Source organism: Furipterus horrens, unplaced genomic scaffold (assembly GCF_987537825.1).
Source record: "Furipterus horrens unplaced genomic scaffold, mFurHor1.1.pri manual_scaffold_33, whole genome shotgun sequence".
Classification (NCBI taxonomy): domain Eukaryota; kingdom Metazoa; phylum Chordata; class Mammalia; order Chiroptera; family Furipteridae; genus Furipterus; species Furipterus horrens.
This window is the reverse complement of record NW_028327203.1, coordinates 268541-280456: the sequence shown is the minus strand read 5'-3', so window position 1 is coordinate 280456 and position 11916 is coordinate 268541. Positions and strand designations below refer to the sequence as shown.

Below are 11916 nucleotides of genomic sequence, written 5' to 3'. Positions count from 1 at the left end.
TGGTCCCCAGCCTGGACCACCTGCACCCAGCCCTCGCTCCCCCTCCCCTGGCCTTCCCCACACTACTGCCTGTGACGGGCTGGGCACATCGCTGCTTTCTCCATCACCACTTACAGCCGGTGCCACCGTCTGCGGGAAAACGCAGTCATTTGCGTCATATTTATAGGTTCTAGAGGCATCTGATCACTCAGCTCAAAGGACCACTGACACCAATGCTGAACTCGTTTACGTGTCAGCTCAGTCATAGGAAGTACGGCACTTTCTTCACTTTGCAAAACGACTCTGATGCTGACAGTCTACACCTGTCAAGAGCCGTGCACAAACAAAGGGCTCTGTACCATTTCGACATCATTACATTATGCTTTTCATGTTACACTGACTTAGTGAGGTAACTGTTTCCAAAAGTAGTGAAACCAAGGAACTAAGAGGGAGAAACAAGAAGGTGAAACCGGGTTGGGAGCCCGAACCCTAACGGTTCTTGTGCAGCAGTTGGGACAACAGATGAAGAGCAAAGGCAGACGTGCACATCCCTCAATCAGCTAATTTGGTAGACATAGGAATGGAGACATTATCAGAAACTGTTTGCTGAAAGAGCAGCTGCCGGTGCAAAGCCAGAGGAGAGCACATGGGAGCTCATTTTCCAAATATGCTCCTTCTTTTGTAGCATGCTGTTTCACTGTGCCCCAAAGATGCACAGAGCTAGAGCAGTAATAACGTACGGAAAGGTGAAATCATACCTCCTTCGCTTTTGAAACGAGTTTGGCCTTGATGGAGAGATAAAGTGTGTTCGCGCTCAACAACGGTCTTAAGGGCTGCGAGGAAGCCTTACCTTTTCTAGATGGCTCTTCCTGACGACCGCGGGCTTTTCTAAGCAGGTTTCTGCTACCCGGTCTCCACGGTGCCTCACGCAGTCTGTGGAGGTAAGTTTTAGGTTGGGATCACTGTGCGCATGAAAAGCAAACTCATACGATGTCTCACTCGTTATCGGGACTATACAAAAGTCTCCTAGGGCAGTGAAGCCGGTTCCACTCAGGGGCATAAAAGTTTGCTAAGATCATGGAAGCATCACAAAGTACCTCAATCCTTCTGACCGGCTGAGGTCTTCTACTCCTGTCGGTGCGTATTACTTTGCTTGCAGCCTCCACTCGATCCAATGAAAAACAAACAAAACCAAAACAATGCATGAGAAAATATCCAACAAGTCCACTTTTTCTGTTCTAATTCAAAAGAAGACAACAGGTTATATGCCACCATGTACACAACCAAAGGACCAGAAGCCCTCGGATACCAAAAAACAGTCCCCTTACGAAGGAAACTGGTAAAGGGGTCATAATCTCGGCACGGCTGCCCTTTAAAACCTTCTCATTGGCTCAGTGTTGTCAGGAAAAAAGAAGGTGAGATGTTATCGGTACATCCTAGGCTTTGAGAAATATTCACAAATTGTGAACCAACTTGGTGGAATCACAGCAACTAAAGATACAAAAACTGACTATAGTCACAACACATGTCCTTAGAGTTCCGGAGACCTAAGGCCGGTCACAGAGGTCGGGTCACAGATGGCAGAACTGAGGATAGGACACACAGATCACATCACTGAGGGCAGGTCACAGAGGGCTGGTCCTGATGGAAGTACTGAGCGAAGGTCACTAGAGCAAGTCACTGAGCGAGGTCATAGAGGGCAAGTCACAGACGGCAGGTCACAAAAGACAGATGACAGAGGGCAGGTCATGAAGGAGGTCACAGATGTGAGGGAGAGCATACAGGGCAAGACACTGAGGGAGGTCAAAGAGAGCATGTTACTGAGGCAGTCAAAGAGGGCAGGGCAGTGAGTGAGGACACAGGGCCAAGTCACGGAGGGTAGGTCACCAGGGCATCTCATGGAAGTCATGTCACTGAGGGAGGTCATGGGGAGCAGATCACAAATACCACATGAAGGAAGCCAGAACTTAGAGCAGGTCACAGATGCCTGGTCACAGTGGACAGTCACTGAATACAGGTCACAGATGGATGGTCCCAGAGGCCAGTTCACAGAGAGCAGGTCACAGACACCGGTAATAGCATGTTACTGAGGGAGGTCATAGAATGCAGGTCAAGGAGGGCAGGTCACAGGAGCCTAGTCAAAGAATGAAGGTTTCAGAGGGCAAGGTCACAGACAGCAGGTCACTAGGGCAGGTCACTGGAGCCAGGTCACAGAGGGCACATCATACTGGGCATGTCACAGATAGCAGGTAAGAGAGGGCAGGACACGGAAGGCAGGTGACTGAGGAAGGTCACACAGAGCTGCTCACTGATGGCAGGAATGAAGCAATACTGGGTTGAAATAGCCAACTTGCCTTCATCATGCCATTGACTTCAGAAACACCAGAATGTTCAAGCCAGAGGGAACAAGGATGAAAGGTGCCCATAGCATGCCCTTCTTCATTAAACAGGCACCGATGTCAGTCTCAAGTGCTTTACATGAGAAACGACACGACCTTCTGGCAGTGCACAAAGAGCACACCCACCCAGCTCCAGCTCTCGCGGAACACTGACTGCGTATTTTGCATTGAATTATTACAGGACAACAGAGAAGCCACCAGATGGTAGAGAAGTAAAAAATCACACTCGATATATAACAACATAAATTAAAAAGGCAGAAAAAGGCGAAATTCTAAAGATTATAAAAAAACGAACTTATTTTTTTTGATGTTATTCCTCGTGTTTATTGTTTTTTACTTTTTGTCTTGAAATGAGCTGGCGCGGCCCTGACGAACCAGTGCGGCGAGTTGTGTGGCCATCGTCCCGCAAAGTGAAAGGTCGTCCGTTCCATTCGCGGTCAGGTTCAGTCCCCAGGCGGGTGGCATTCCAGAGGCAATGGGTCGATGGTTCTCTCCCTCTCTCCTTCCTCTCGTCTCTCTCTAAAAACAAATGAAAGTCTTTACAAACCAAGTTTGTGCATTTCAAAAGCTTTCGTAGGCAACCCAACACAAAATAGGCATTTACTTAACTTTATTCCCTACTTACACTAAAATAAACAGACCAAAGGCAGGCCTGAATAAAAGACTTCATTATATCAATTATATTGCTTAAGAGAGTTATATTAATTATGACTCTTTCGTACTGGATCCCAACACCTATCCCTTTTCATCTCCCATACCAACAAATCGGAAAGGCAAAACACAACAAAGAGATAACACCCATAGAGTCTACAAGGAGCTTAGGACCAAGGCATAATTCCATGCCCTGGGTTCTGAGGGTGGGTATATACACAGTCATCTGTGCATCTTGTCAGTTAGAGACACTCGGTTACCTGTCGCCAGTCTGCCTGTTCTCTTCCCTCACAAGGCCCACTCCCTCTTTTACATTCCTCAGGAGAGTCTGTTTGTTTTCAAATCCTGAGGGTTTCCTGCATTGTCCTTTTCACTGCTCTGGCACTGACTATCTGAGAGCCATGCTAGTGAGAGAAATGCCTTCAGCTTGCCATTTCCTTTGGCTTTTACTTCTGACACTGTTGACAGATGTCCCCCATGGTCCCCAGCCTGGACCACCTGCACCCAGCCCTCGCTCCCCCTCCCCTGGCCTTCCCCACACTACTGCCTGTGACGGGCTGGGCACATCGCTGCTTTCTCCATAACCACTTACAGCCGGTGCCACCGCCTTCGGGAAAACGCAGTCATTTGCGTCATATTTATAGGTTCTAGAGGCATCTGATCACTCAGCTCAAAGGACTACTGACACCAATGCTGAACTCGTTTACGTGTCAGCTCAGTCATAGGAAGTACGGCACTTTCTTCACTTTGCAAAACGACTCTGATGCTGACAGTCTACACCTGTCAAGAGCCGTGCACAAACAAAGGGCTCTGTACCATTTCGACATCATTACATTATGCTTTTCATGTTACACTGACTTAGTGAGGTAACTGTTTCCAAAAGTAGTGAAACCAAGGAACTAAGAGGGAGAAACAAGAAGGTGAAACCGGGTTGGGAGCCCGAACCCTAACGGTTCTTGTGCAGCAGTTGGGACAACAGATGAAGAGCAAAGGCAGACGTGCACATCCCTCAATCAGCTAATTTGGTAGACATAGGAATGGAGACATTATCAGAAACTGTTTGCTGAAAGAGCAGCTGCCGGTGCAAAGCCAGAGGAGAGCACATGGGAGCTCATTTTCCAAATATGCTCCTTCTTTTGTAGCATGCTGTTTCACTGTGCCCCAAAGATGCACAGAGCTAGAGCAGTAATAACGTACGGAAAGGTGAAATCATACCTCCTTCGCTTTTGAAACGAGTTTGGCCTTGATGGAGAGATAAAGTGTGTTCGCGCTCAACAACGGTCTTAAGGGCTGCGAGGAAGCCTTACCTTTTCTAGATGGCTCTTCCTGACGACCGCGGGCTTTTCTAAGCAGGTTTCTGCTACCCGGTCTCCACGGTGCCTCACGCAGTCTGTGGAGGTAAGTTTTAGGTTGGGATCACTGTGCGCATGAAAAGCAAACTCATACGATGTCTCACTCGTTATCTGGACTATACAAAAGTCTCCTAGGGCAGTGAAGCCGGTTCCACTCAGGGGCATAAAAGTTTGCTAAGATCATGGAAGCATCACAAAGTACCTCAATCCTTCTGACCGGCTGAGGTCTTCTACTCCTGTCGGTGCGTATTACTTTGCTTGCAGCCTCCACTCGATCCAATGAAAAACAAACAAAACCAAAACAATGCATGAGAAAATATCCAACAAGTCCACTTTTTCTGTTCTAATTCAAAAGAAGACAACAGGTTATATGCCACCTTGTACACAACCAAAGGACCAGAAGCCCTCGGATACCAAAAAACAGTCCCCTTACGAAGGAAACTGGTAAAGGGGTCATAATCTCGGCACGGCTGCCCTTTAAAACCTTCTCATTGGCTCAGTGTTGTCAGGAAAAAAGAAGGTGAGATGTTATCGGTACATCCTAGGCTTTGAGAAATATTCACAAATTGTGAACCAACTTGGTGGAATCACAGCAACTAAAGATACAAAAACTGACTATAGTCACAACACATGTCCTTAGAGTTCCGGAGACCTAAGGCCGGTCACAGAGGTCGGGTCACAGATGGCAGAACTGAGGATAGGACACACAGATCACATCACTGAGGGCAGGTCACAGAGGGCTGGTCCTGATGGAAGTACTGAGCGAAGGTCACTAGAGCAAGTCACTGAGCGAGGTCATAGAGGGCAAGTCACAGACGGCAGGTCACAAAAGACAGATGACAGAGGGCAGGTCATGAAGGAGGTCACAGATGTGAGGGAGAGCATACAGGGCAAGACACTGAGGGAGGTCAAAGAGAGCATGTTACTGAGGCAGTCAAAGAGGGCAGGGCAGTGAGTGAGGACACAGGGCCAAGTCACGGAGGGTAGGTCACCAGGGCATCTCATGGAAGTCATGTCACTGAGGGAGGTCATGGGGAGCAGATCACAAATACCACATGAAGGAAGCCAGAACTTAGAGCAGGTCACAGATGCCTGGTCACAGTGGACAGTCACTGAATACAGGTCACAGATGGATGGTCCCAGAGGCCAGTTCACAGAGAGCAGGTCACAGACACCGGTAATAGCATGTTACTGAGGGAGGTCATAGAATGCAGGTCAAGGAGGGCAGGTCACAGGAGCCTAGTCAAAGAATGAAGGTTTCAGAGGGCAAGGTCACAGACAGCAGGTCACTAGGGCAGGTCACTGGAGCCAGGTCACAGAGGGCACATCATACTGGGCATGTCACAGATAGCAGGTAAGAGAGGGCAGGACACGGAAGGCAGGTGACTGAGGAAGGTCACACAGAGCTGCTCACTGATGGCAGGAATGAAGCAATACTGGGTTGAAATAGCCAACTTGCCTTCATCATGCCATTGACTTCAGAAACACCAGAATGTTCAAGCCAGAGGGAACAAGGATGAAAGGTGCCCATAGCATGCCCTTCTTCATTAAACAGGCACCGATGTCAGTCTCAAGTGCTTTACATGAGAAACGACACGACCTTCTGGCAGTGCACAAAGAGCACACCCACCCAGCTCCAGCTCTCGCGGAACACTGACTGCGTATTTTGCATTGAATTATTACAGGACAACAGAGAAGCCACCAGATGGTAGAGAAGTAAAAAATCACACTCGATATATAACAACATAAATTAAAAAGGCAGAAAAAGGCGAAATTCTAAAGATTATAAAAAAACGAACTTATTTTTTTTGATGTTATTCCTCGTGTTTATTGTTTTTTACTTTTTGTCTTGAAATGAGCTGGCGCGGCCCTGACGAACCAGTGCGGCGAGTTGTGTGGCCATCGTCCCGCAAAGTGAAAGGTCGTCCGTTCCATTCGCGGTCAGGTTCAGTCCCCAGGCGGGTGGCATTCCAGAGGCAATGGGTCGATGGTTCTCTCCCTCTCTCCTTCCTCTCGTCTCTCTCTAAAAACAAATGAAAGTCTTTACAAACCAAGTTTGTGCATTTCAAAAGCTTTCGTAGGCAACCCAACACAAAATAGGCATTTACTTAACTTTATTCCCTACTTACACTAAAATAAACAGACCAAAGGCAGGCCTGAATAAAAGACTTCATTATATCAATTATATTGCTTAAGAGAGTTATATTAATTATGACTCTTTCGTACTGGATCCCAACACCTATCCCTTTTCATCTCCCATACCAACAAATCGGAAAGGCAAAACACAACAAAGAGATAACACCCATAGAGTCTACAAGGAGCTTAGGACCAAGGCATAATTCCATGCCCTGGGTTCTGAGGGTGGGTATATACACAGTCATCTGTGCATCTTGTCAGTTAGAGACACTCGGTTACCTGTCGCCAGTCTGCCTGTTCTCTTCCCTCACAAGGCCCACTCCCTCTTTTACATTCCTCAGGAGAGTCTGTTTGTTTTCAAATCCTGAGGGTTTCCTGCATTGTCCTTTTCACTGCTCTGGCACTGACTATCTGAGAGCCATGCTAGTGAGAGAAATGCCTTCAGCTTGCCATTTCCTTTGGCTTTTACTTCTGACACTGTTGACAGATGTCCCCCATGGTCCCCAGCCTGGACCACCTGCACCCAGCCCTCGCTCCCCCTCCCCTGGCCTTCCCCACACTACTGCCTGTGACGGGCTGGGCACATCGCTGCTTTCTCCATAACCACTTACAGCCGGTGCCACCGCCTTCGGGAAAACGCAGTCATTTGCGTCATATTTATAGGTTCTAGAGGCATCTGATCACTCAGCTCAAAGGACTACTGACACCAATGCTGAACTCGTTTACGTGTCAGCTCAGTCATAGGAAGTACGGCACTTTCTTCACTTTGCAAAACGACTCTGATGCTGACAGTCTACACCTGTCAAGAGCCGTGCACAAACAAAGGGCTCTGTACCATTTCGACATCATTACATTATGCTTTTCATGTTACACTGACTTAGTGAGGTAACTGTTTCCAAAAGTAGTGAAACCAAGGAACTAAGAGGGAGAAACAAGAAGGTGAAACCGGGTTGGGAGCCCGAACCCTAACGGTTCTTGTGCAGCAGTTGGGACAACAGATGAAGAGCAAAGGCAGACGTGCACATCCCTCAATCAGCTAATTTGGTAGACATAGGAATGGAGACATTATCAGAAACTGTTTGCTGAAAGAGCAGCTGCCGGTGCAAAGCCAGAGGAGAGCACATGGGAGCTCATTTTCCAAATATGCTCCTTCTTTTGTAGCATGCTGTTTCACTGTGCCCCAAAGATGCACAGAGCTAGAGCAGTAATAACGTACGGAAAGGTGAAATCATACCTCCTTCGCTTTTGAAACGAGTTTGGCCTTGATGGAGAGATAAAGTGTGTTCGCGCTCAACAACGGTCTTAAGGGCTGCGAGGAAGCCTTACCTTTTCTAGATGGCTCTTCCTGACGACCGCGGGCTTTTCTAAGCAGGTTTCTGCTACCCGGTCTCCACGGTGCCTCACGCAGTCTGTGGAGGTAAGTTTTAGGTTGGGATCACTGTGCGCATGAAAAGCAAACTCATACGATGTCTCACTCGTTATCTGGACTATACAAAAGTCTCCTAGGGCAGTGAAGCCGGTTCCACTCAGGGGCATAAAAGTTTGCTAAGATCATGGAAGCATCACAAAGTACCTCAATCCTTCTGACCGGCTGAGGTCTTCTACTCCTGTCGGTGCGTATTACTTTGCTTGCAGCCTCCACTCGATCCAATGAAAAACAAACAAAACCAAAACAATGCATGAGAAAATATCCAACAAGTCCACTTTTTCTGTTCTAATTCAAAAGAAGACAACAGGTTATATGCCACCATGTACACAACCAAAGGACCAGAAGCCCTCGGATACCAAAAAACAGTCCCCTTACGAAGGAAACTGGTAAAGGGGTCATAATCTCGGCACGGCTGCCCTTTAAAACCTTCTCATTGGCTCAGTGTTGTCAGGAAAAAAGAAGGTGAGATGTTATCGGTACATCCTAGGCTTTGAGAAATATTCACAAATTGTGAACCAACTTGGTGGAATCACAGCAACTAAAGATACAAAAACTGACTATAGTCACAACACATGTCCTTAGAGTTCCGGAGACCTAAGGCCGGTCACAGAGGTCGGGTCACAGATGGCAGAACTGAGGATAGGACACACAGATCACATCACTGAGGGCAGGTCACAGAGGGCTGGTCCTGATGGAAGTACTGAGCGAAGGTCACTAGAGCAAGTCACTGAGCGAGGTCATAGAGGGCAAGTCACAGACGGCAGGTCACAAAAGACAGATGACAGAGGGCAGGTCATGAAGGAGGTCACAGATGTGAGGGAGAGCATACAGGGCAAGACACTGAGGGAGGTCAAAGAGAGCATGTTACTGAGGCAGTCAAAGAGGGCAGGGCAGTGAGTGAGGACACAGGGCCAAGTCACGGAGGGTAGGTCACCAGGGCATCTCATGGAAGTCATGTCACTGAGGGAGGTCATGGGGAGCAGATCACAAATACCACATGAAGGAAGCCAGAACTTAGAGCAGGTCACAGATGCCTGGTCACAGTGGACAGTCACTGAATACAGGTCACAGATGGATGGTCCCAGAGGGCAGTTCACAGAGAGCAGGTCACAGACACCGGTAATAGCATGTTACTGAGGGAGGTCATAGAATGCAGGTCAAGGAGGGCAGGTCACAGGAGCCTAGTCAAAGAATGAAGGTTTCAGAGGGCAAGGTCACAGACAGCAGGTCACTAGGGCAGGTCACTGGAGCCAGGTCACAGAGGGCACATCATACTGGGCATGTCACAGATAGCAGGTAAGAGAGGGCAGGACACGGAAGGCAGGTGACTGAGGAAGGTCACACAGAGCTGCTCACTGATGGCAGGAATGAAGCAATACTGGGTTGAAATAGCCAACTTGCCTTCATCATGCCATTGACTTCAGAAACACCAGAATGTTCAAGCCAGAGGGAACAAGGATGAAAGGTGCCCATAGCATGCCCTTCTTCATTAAACAGGCACCGATGTCAGTCTCAAGTGCTTTACATGAGAAACGACACGACCTTCTGGCAGTGCACAAAGAGCACACCCACCCAGCTCCAGCTCTCGCGGAACACTGACTGCGTATTTTGCATTGAATTATTACAGGACAACAGAGAAGCCACCAGATGGTAGAGAAGTAAAAAATCACACTCGATATATAACAACATAAATTAAAAAGGCAGAAAAAGGCGAAATTCTAAAGATTATAAAAAAACGAACTTATTTTTTTTGATGTTATTCCTCGTGTTTATTGTTTTTTACTTTTTGTCTTGAAATGAGCTGGCGCGGCCCTGACGAACCAGTGCGGCGAGTTGTGTGGCCATCGTCCCGCAAAGTGAAAGGTCGTCCGTTCCATTCGCGGTCAGGTTCAGTCCCCAGGCGGGTGGCATTCCAGAGGCAATGGGTCGATGGTTCTCTCCCTCTCTCCTTCCTCTCGTCTCTCTCTAAAAACAAATGAAAGTCTTTACAAACCAAGTTTGTGCATTTCAAAAGCTTTCGTAGGCAACCCAACACAAAATAGGCATTTACTTAACTTTATTCCCTACTTACACTAAAATAAACAGACCAAAGGCAGGCCTGAATAAAAGACTTCATTATATCAATTATATTGCTTAAGAGAGTTATATTAATTATGACTCTTTCGTACTGGATCCCAACACCTATCCCTTTTCATCTCCCATACCAACAAATCGGAAAGGCAAAACACAACAAAGAGATAACACCCATAGAGTCTACAAGGAGCTTAGGACCAAGGCATAATTCCATGCCCTGGGTTCTGAGGGTGGGTATATACACAGTCATCTGTGCATCTTGTCAGTTAGAGACACTCGGTTACCTGTCGCCAGTCTGCCTGTTCTCTTCCCTCACAAGGCCCACTCCCTCTTTTACATTCCTCAGGAGAGTCTGTTTGTTTTCAAATCCTGAGGGTTTCCTGCATTGTCCTTTTCACTGCTCTGGCACTGACTATCTGAGAGCCATGCTAGTGAGAGAAATGCCTTCAGCTTGCCATTTCCTTTGGCTTTTACTTCTGACACTGTTGACAGATGTCCCCCATGGTCCCCAGCCTGGACCACCTGCACCCAGCCCTCGCTCCCCCTCCCCTGGCCTTCCCCACACTATTGCCTGTGACGGGCTGGGCACATCGCTGCTTTCTCCATCACCACTTACAGCCGGTGCCACCGCCTTCGGGAAAACGCAGTCATTTGCGTCATATTTACAGGTTCTAGAGGCATCTGATCACTCAGCTCAAAGGACTACTGACACCAATGCTGAACTCGTTTACGTGTCAGCTCAGTCATAGGAAGTACGGCACTTTCTTCACTTTGCAAAACGACTCTGATGCTGACAGTCTACACCTGTCAAGAGCCGTGCACAAACAAAGGGCTCTGTACCATTTCGACATCATTACATTATGCTTTTCATGTTACACTGACTTAGTGAGGTAACTGTTTCCAAAAGTAGTGAAACCAAGGAACTAAGAGGGAGAAACAAGAAGGTGAAACCGGGTTGGGAGCCCGAACCCTAACGGTTCTTGTGCAGCAGTTGGGACAACAGATGAAGAGCAAAGGCAGACGTGCACATCCCTCAATCAGCTAATTTGGTAGACATAGGAATGGAGACATTATCAGAAACTGTTTGCTGAAAGAGCAGCTGCCGGTGCAAAGCCAGAGGAGAGCACATGGGAGCTCATTTTCCAAATATGCTCCTTCTTTTGTAGCATGCTGTTTCACTGTGCCCCAAAGATGCACAGAGCTAGAGCAGTAATAACGTACGGAAAGGTGAAATCATACCTCCTTCGCTTTTGAAACGAGTTTGGCCTTGATGGAGAGATAAAGTGTGTTCGCGCTCAACAACGGTCTTAAGGGCTGCGAGGAAGCCTTACCTTTTCTAGATGGCTCTTCCTGACGACCGCGGGCTTTTCTAAGCAGGTTTCTGCTACCCGGTCTCCACGGTGCCTCACGCAGTCTGTGGAGGTGTTTTAGGTTGGGATCACTGTGCGCACGAAAAGCAAACTCTTACGATGTCTCACTCGTTATCGGGACTATACAGAAGTCTCCTAGGGCAGTGAAGCCGGTTCCACTCAGGGGCATAAAAGTTTGCTAAGATCATGGAAGCATCACAAAGTACCTCAATCCTTCTGACCGGCTGAGGTCTTCTACTCCTGTCGGTGCGTATTACTTTGCTTGCAGCCTCCACTCGATCCAATGAAAAACAAACAAAACCAAAACAATGCATGAGAAAATATCCAACAATTCAACTTTTTCAATTATGATAACTATAGAAAAAAAAAAGATTCTATGCCTACATGTATCTACAAAAGGATTATAATTCCTAAGATGCAAACAAAACAGTCTATGAAGGAAAAAGGTAAAGGGGTAATAATCTTGGCATGGCTAACCTTTAAATCTACTTTTTATTTCCTCTGTTCTGTTAGGAAAAAATGCAAAT

At 47.4% G+C, this 11916-nt stretch overlaps 2 long non-coding RNA genes across 2 annotated transcripts; both read right to left on the bottom strand.

Moving 5' to 3' along the window:
• Positions 1-2761: 2761 nt before the first annotated feature.
• LOC149990044 (uncharacterized) lies at positions 2762-4732 on the bottom strand. The gene is made up of 3 exons (XR_016508997.1): positions 4584-4732; positions 4337-4419; positions 2762-2897 (listed from the first exon to the last, which is right to left on the bottom strand). It is a non-coding gene; the product is annotated as an uncharacterized LOC149990044 (long non-coding RNA).
• Positions 4733-6268: 1536 nt separating this feature from the next.
• Positions 6269-8239, bottom strand: LOC149990043 (uncharacterized). Its single transcript, XR_016508996.1, has 3 exons — positions 8091-8239; positions 7844-7926; positions 6269-6404 (listed from the first exon to the last, which is right to left on the bottom strand). It is a non-coding gene; the product is annotated as an uncharacterized LOC149990043 (long non-coding RNA).
• Between the last annotated feature and the right edge of the window lie 3677 nt (positions 8240-11916).